The sequence below is a fragment of the Neoarius graeffei genome, chromosome 16, assembly GCF_027579695.1.
Source record: "Neoarius graeffei isolate fNeoGra1 chromosome 16, fNeoGra1.pri, whole genome shotgun sequence".
Lineage (NCBI taxonomy): Eukaryota > Metazoa > Chordata > Actinopteri > Siluriformes > Ariidae > Neoarius > Neoarius graeffei.
Window position 1 is genome coordinate 55,939,287 of NC_083584.1, and position 7,682 is coordinate 55,946,968.

The window sequence follows — 7,682 nt, forward strand, 5'->3', positions numbered from 1 at the left end:
TCAAAATCTGCCACACATTCTTTATTGAGGGCAGGTCAGGACTACAGACAGTCTAGTCCAGCACCCACACCCTATTCTTCCACAGCAACACCTTTGTCTGAAATGCCAAGTGATGAAGTGTTTCAGGTGTTATTTTGTCCCATAATTCCTGCAAGCAGGTCTTAAGGTGTGCAACAGTACAGGGTCATCGTTGTCATATTTTTCATTTCAAAATTTTCCACAAATTCTCTATTGAGGACAGAGTAGTGTAAGAAGTGTAAGTCACAGAAGTGTAAGTTACCTTTGCCAAGGGCACTGACACAACCCCATACCGTGACACACCCTGGCTTTTGGACTTGGTGCTGGTACCAGTCTGGATGGTCCTTTTTGTCTTTGGTCCAGAGCACACAGTGTCCATTTCTTACCAAAAAGACTGGAATACTGATTCATCTGACCACAATACACATTTCCACTCTGTGATGGTCCATCCCAGATGCCTCAGAGCTCAGAGAAGTCAAAAGTGCTTCTGGACACAGTTCACATAAGACTTCTTTTTGCATATTAAACTTTTAACTGCCATTTGTGGATGTACAGTGGTATGCAAAAGTTTGGGCACCCCTGGTCAAAATTGCTGTTACTGTGAACAGTTAAGTAAGTTGAAGATGAAATGATCTCCAAAAGGCATGAAGTTAAAGATGACTCATTCCCTTTATATTTTAAGCAAAAACAATTTTTTATTTTCATCTTTTACATTTTCAAAATGACAAAAAAGGAAAAGGGCCTGAAGCAAAAGTTTGGGCACCCTGCATGGTTAGTACCTAGTAACAACCCCTTTGGCAAGTATCACAGCTTGTAAACACTTTTTGTAGCCAGCTAATAATCTTTCAGTTCTTACCTGGGGGATTTTCACACATTTGTCCTTGCAAAAGGCTTCCAGTTCTACAAGTTTCTTTGGCTGTCTTGCATGCACTGCTCTTTTGAGATCTATCCACAGATTTTCAATGATGTTTAGGTCAGGGGACTGCGGGGGCCATGGCAAAACCTTCAGCTTTTGCCTCTTGAGGTATTCCATTGTAGATTTTGAGGTGTGTTTTGGATCATCGTCGTATTGTAGGACCCATTCTCTTTTTAACTTCAAATTTTTTACAGATGGTGTGATGTTTGCTTCCAGAATTTGCTGGTATTTATTCGAATCCATGCTTCCCTCGACCAATGAAATGTGCCCTGTGCCACTGGCTGCAACACAACCCCAAAGCATGATCGATCCACATCCATGCTTCAGATTTGGAGAAGTGTTATTTTCCTGGAATTTGGCACCCTTTTTTCTCCAAACATACCTTTGCACATTGTGGCCAAAAAGTTCTATTTTGATTTCATCAGTCCACAGGACTTGTTTCCAAAATGCATCAGGCTTATTTAGATGTTCATTTGCAAACTTCAGATGCTGAATTTTGTGTCTAGGATGCAGTAACAGTTTTCTTCTGATGATTCTTCCATGAAGGTCATATTTGCTCAGGTGTCGCTGCATAGTAGAACAGTGCACCACCACTCCAGGGTCTGCTAAATCTTTTTGAAGGTCTTTTGCAGTCAAACAGGGGTTTTTATTTGCCTTTCTAGCAATCCAACAAGCAGTTCTTTCAGAAAGTTTTCTTCATCTTCCAGACCTCACCTTGATCTCCACTGTTTCTGTTAACTGCCATTTCTTAATAACATTACAATCTGAGGAAACAGCTACCTGAAAACACTTTGCTATGTTCTTGTAGCCTTCTCCTGTTTTGTGAGCATCAATTATTTTATTATTCAGAATGCGAGGGAGTTGCTTAGAGGAGCCCATGGCTGTTGATTTTAGGGACAAGTTTGAGGAGTCAGAGAATTTATACAGCTTTGAAATCTGCATCATCTGACCTTTCCTAATGAAGAATTTGAACAAGCCACAGCTCAATAAGCTAATTAAGGTCTGGAACCTTGGTAAAAGTCACCTGAGAATTCAAATGTATTGGGGTGCCCAAACTTTCACATGGTGTTCCTTTTCTTTTTTCACTCTCCAATTGTACAAAACAAAAATAATACACAAATCTTGCAGAAAACGCTGAAAAGAAATGTTCCATCTTTACCTTTATGCCTTTTGGTGATCAGTTCATCTTCTGCTCACTTAACTATTCACAGTAACAGACATTTTCAGTAACGGTGCCCAAACTTTTGCATGCCACTGTAACTCTGTATTGTAGAGCTTGACAAAGGTTTCCCAAAGTAATCCTGAGCCCATGTGGTTCTATCAGCTACAGGTGAATGACGGTTCTTGATGCAGTGCCATCTGAGGGATCGGAGATCACAGGTGTTCAGCTTAGGCTTGTGCCCTTGCCCTTAACACACCAAAATTCCTCCAGATTCCTTGAATCATTTAATGATATTATGCATCATAGAGGGTGAAATATCCAAATCCCTTCCTACCTTTCTTTGAGGAACATTGTTTTTAAATATTTCAATTATCTTCTCACACATTTGTTGACAAACTGGACTTTTCTGGCCCATCTTCAAAAACTAAGCCTCTTCAAAAACTCTTCAAAAACTAAGCCTTTCCTGGATACTGATTTTGTAAAGAAAAAAAATCATGATTACTATCACCTGTTTCAAATCACATCATTAATTGTTTTACCTCATTACTATCCCTAAATTGCCCCGTACCAACTTTTTTTTTTTTTAGAATGTGCTGCTGGCCTGAAACACAAGAATGGATGTATATTAACAAATGAAATGAAGTTGACCTATAAAACATGAAATATCTTGGCTTCATTCTGTCTAGGGGTTATGGGGTGTTCAGGTAGAGATAGCACCTTCGACTGTCAGCAGCAGCACCTTATGGTGGATGGGAGCACTGGTTCTCACCTGGAATTCAACTCTCACACCTGGCTCTAGGTCCTCTTCCCAGCCACCCCCTGGCTAACTGCTTCTGCTGGCAGGCAAAACATTGTGAGAGGCTGGCACATGATGACTTGCCTGTGCTTGGAATGATGGACTCCACCAAGCTATCCCCTTTGCCCTGCAGCCAATCTGGACCCAAATGTACTGCTTTGTTTTCCTTTAGACCATACCAGTGAGGCTGAGAGGGGGATCCTGAAGACTGGGCACCCCAGGATCTCCAAACACTTTGCCCAGGTCTGTGCCCTGGAGAGGCCACTGCAGTGTCACTGTGTTCACAGTGCCTCAGTGAACATGGGAGGCAACAATTTATGAGTTATAAGCCAGGACCCTTTGGCATAGGTTCAGGTGCTACAGGTTGTCTCTGATGGTGGGAGGGATCATCACATCCCACTGGTCAGCTACTGCCTGCCTCAACCTGGGCACCTCCTGGACAGTAAGGTGCTGACCCACCACAGTCTGCATGCTTCACTGGGTGTGTGGAGCTAGGGAAAGCAACAAGCAGACTGCAAACCTTGCATCAGGCAAAGAAAGAAAAAGAAAACATCCAAATCTATGCTTTGCCCACTACAGGTCAATGATTCAAGAAAAACAGCCATCATTGGCCGAAAGCTCAAAAGGCTGAACATCAACAGCACTGCAATACAGGAAACTAGACTCTCAGTGAATGGCAGCCTAAAAGAACAGGACTACATTTTCTTCTGTCAGGGAAACAAACCCAAGAAGCACATCTTTACAGCATTGAATTCACAGTGAGAAACTCCTGTACTCAGTTGACCCACCATCTAGTGGCACAGCCTGCATCCTCTCTCTTCACCTGTCAACTCCCTCAGGTCCAGTGAACATCATGAGCACCTACACTCCCATGCTGTGCACTTCGGCAGACCAAACACCAGTTTTATGAGGAGTCTGACACTGCCATCAGAGGTACTCCTGCCACAGAGCACTTCTTCTTACTTGGAGACTCTAATGCCTGAGTGGGATCGTACTATGACTCTTGACCCTGCTGCATCAGTTGTTTTGGCATTGGCAGGATGAATGAGAATGGCCAGAGACTGCTAGAGATCTGCTCAAACGATGATCTCTGTAACACAAACACATTCTTCTCCATCATTGAGTTTCCTGGAGGCAACCCAGTTCCTGCCACTGGCATCAGCTGGATTTTGTGATCACATGGAGGCCCTCACTAAACAGTCTTCTCAAGGCACTCAGCTATCACAGTGCTGACTGCGATATAGATCTCTCTCTGGTTGGCAGCAAAGTTTGTCTTCAGCCCAAACATTTACATCACTTCAAGCAAAAGGGATGTCCATGCATTAATGTATCCAGGACAGCGATCCCTGACCTGCATGACTGTTTTGCCATCTCCATTAAGGAAGCACTCAGGGGCGACCCTGCTGATAGTGCTAAAGGAAGATGGAGGCACATCTATGATGCCATCTACAATACTGCTATGGACACCCATGGCAGATAGGTTTGAAGAGGGCAAAGTTGATCTACAGTCAGTTATCAACACCACAAGAGCAGCACTCCTTAACTACAAGATTGAGCCCTCCATGGAATCACTCACTGCACTGAGAAAGGCCAGAAACAATGCTCAGCGAGTTGCTTGATGCTGAGCCAATGAGTACTGGCTAAAGCTCTGCCATGACATTCAGCTGCCACTGTCTGTGGCAGTATCTATCACATGTATGATGGCATTAAGAAAGCCTTCAGCCCAAGGATCAATAAGGCTGCTCCACTGAAGTCTGCTGCTGGTGAAATTATCAAAGACCAGAGCAAACAGAGGTGGGTGGAACATTACCACGAGCTGTACTCAAGGGAGAATGTCATCACTCATGTAGCAGTTGAGCACACTGCTAACCTGTCCATCATGGAGGATCTGGACAACCCACCCTCTGAGGAAGAACTTAAAAAGGCCATTGACTCCCTAGCTTGTGGCAAAGCTACAGGAAAGGATGGCATCCCGCCTGAAGTCCTCAAGGTTGGAAAGCTCTCCTCCAGCACCTGCACCAACTCCTCCTTTAGTGCTGGAAAGAAGGGTCAGTGCCCCAGGACATGAGAGATGCCAACACTGTCACCTTGTATAAAACAAGGGCATCTGCAGCAATTGTAGCAATTACCGCGGAATCTTCCTCTTTAGCAACATTGGGAAGGCCTTCACCAGCACAGATCTCTCCGGACTGCACTTGCTCAGTGAGTGAGTATATCCTCAGGCACAGTGTGGGTTCAGAGCTGAAACATCAACCATTGACATGATCACACTACATCAATTTCAAGAGAAGTGTCGTGAACAGAGCCAAGCACTGCATATCACCTTCATAGATCTGGCTAAGGCTTGATTAGCAGGAAAGGCTTCTTCATCCTCCTTGAAATGATCAGATGTCCCCCAAACTCCTTGGGATGATTACTTCCTTCCACAAGGACATGCAGGGCACTGTACTGTATGACGGTTCATCCTCAGACATGTTCCCCATCAGGAGTGGAGTGAAGCAAGGTTGCATGCTTGCGCTGACACTCTTTGGCATCTTCTTGTCCCTGCTGCTCTCCTACACCTTCAGCCAGTCAGAGGTTGGAGAATACATCCATACCAGAAGCAACAATAAACTCTTCAACCTCACCCACCTCTGGGCTAAGACCAAAGTGCAGCAGGTCCTTGTAAGAGAGATGCTCTTTGCTGATGATGCAGCACTGACTGCACACTCCCAGGAGGCATTACAATGACTTGTCACCTGCTTTGCATGTGCATGGCCTTACCATCAGCCTGAAAAAGACAAACATACTGGGCCAAGCTGTGAGCAGCACCTCATACATTTCAATTGGTGACTACACTGCTGAGGAAGTGGAAGATTTTAGTTACCAATTTGCCTCCAACATCTCTAGCCACCTCTCTCTGGATGCCAAGCTCAACAGATGAATCGGAAAGCAGCATCAGCCATGTCTTGTCTGTCAAAGAGGGTGTGGAACAATTCCATACTGACCATCAACACCAAGATGCAGGTGTACCAAGCATGCATGCTCAGCACATTGCTCTACGTAAGTGAAATCTGGACCCTCTACTGTTACCAAGAGTGTAGACTCAATGTGTTCCACTTGCGCAATTTGAGAAGGATCTTGGGCATCATGTTGGAAGACAAGGTCATAAACAGGGATGTCCTTGACCAGGCAGGCATTCCAAGCATGTTTGCTCCTCTCACACAATGGCGCCTGCACTGGCTAGGCCATGTTATGCACATTAATGACAGCTGGATTCCCAAGGACATACTCTACAGTGAGCTTGCCACTGGCTACAGGCATGTTGGAAGGCCTGCCCTTTGCTACAAAGGTGTCTGCAAACATGACCTGAGAGCAGGTTACATTAACCCAGCAGACCTGCAGACTGTGGCCAGCGATCGCAGTATCTGGAGATCAACTGTCAATGAGGGTATTCAGCAAAGTGAGGAAAAGAGAGAGGAGAGATGGGTAAAGAGAAAAGAGCACAGACAGCAGAGGACTGTACTGGCACCTCCAAAACCAGATGTTGAATCCCCACCCCCACTCTGTCTGTCCCTCTGAGCTGCATGCCGATCCTGAGACGGAGATGCTGACCTCTTCTGCTTCTCAGACCTGCCTGATCCATCCTGATACTCTACATCTGGCTGGAATCTCATCACATTGTTCCTGTGGAGGATGGCCCCATATGGACAGTCAAAAGATGCACTTGGAAGATGGCTCTGGACACTTACAGTAATACTGTACATTTATGTTTGAGGACTACAGTTGACTTGCTAACTTTAGGACTTCAGCTGTCATGAACAGTTTTTGCACTCAAGGTTCCATCAATGAACAGTTTATAACTTAAACAAAAGAGACATTATGTTTAAACTATCATGATTTTCTTGTTTTCACAGTTATACTTTGTGACTATACAGGACACAGTTATAGAAGTGAGTTATTTATAAATACACTATCTGTTATCACCCAAATGAGGATGGGTTCCCTTTTGAATCTGGTTCCTGTCAAGGTTTCTTCCTCAGGTTATCTGAGGGAGTTTTTCCTTGCCACCATCACCACAGACTTGCACATTGAGGATAAATTAGAGATAAAATTAGTTCATGTTAAAGTCTTGAATTTTCTGTCAAGCTACTTTTTGACAATATCTATTGTTAAAAGCGCTATAAAAATACATTTGACTTGACTTGAATTCACTTGCAGAAACTGCAACAGAGCTTGCAGATCCAGGAACAGTCTGTACAGCTACAGAAAACGCTGCGACCCCACAGACTGAAGAAATCAAAACCAAGGCACAGTACTCCATTGTCTCTCAAGACAGATGGATTCCAACTACAACTACTCTGTCTGCAATGAAATACAAGTCAAAATAAATTTAGAAATCACTGCTTTTTTATTTTATTTTTATTTATTTATTTTTATTTTTATTTTACATTTTACATACTGTCTCAAAATTTATCCTGGCACAATTGTTTCGTTTTATCACTTAAAAATCTTTAAAAATCACTTTTTAAAGAGTGATTCCATTTTACTTTCTATGGAACATAACTCAGTGTAAACATTTGTCGTGCAACAACAGACAAGGGAGATCTTGCCACAGATGCCCAATACTTCAAAAAGAAGCATGTGATATTGTACATGCTTATACTGAATACAAACAAAACTTCTGGATGTCATCGAAGGCAGATTGAACATGAGCAGAAGTTTACAGGTGATGAAGACAATCTGCTTGAGCACTTACATAACCCATATTTTCTTTTGATTTGTTATGATAACTGCCCCTTTGTAAATGA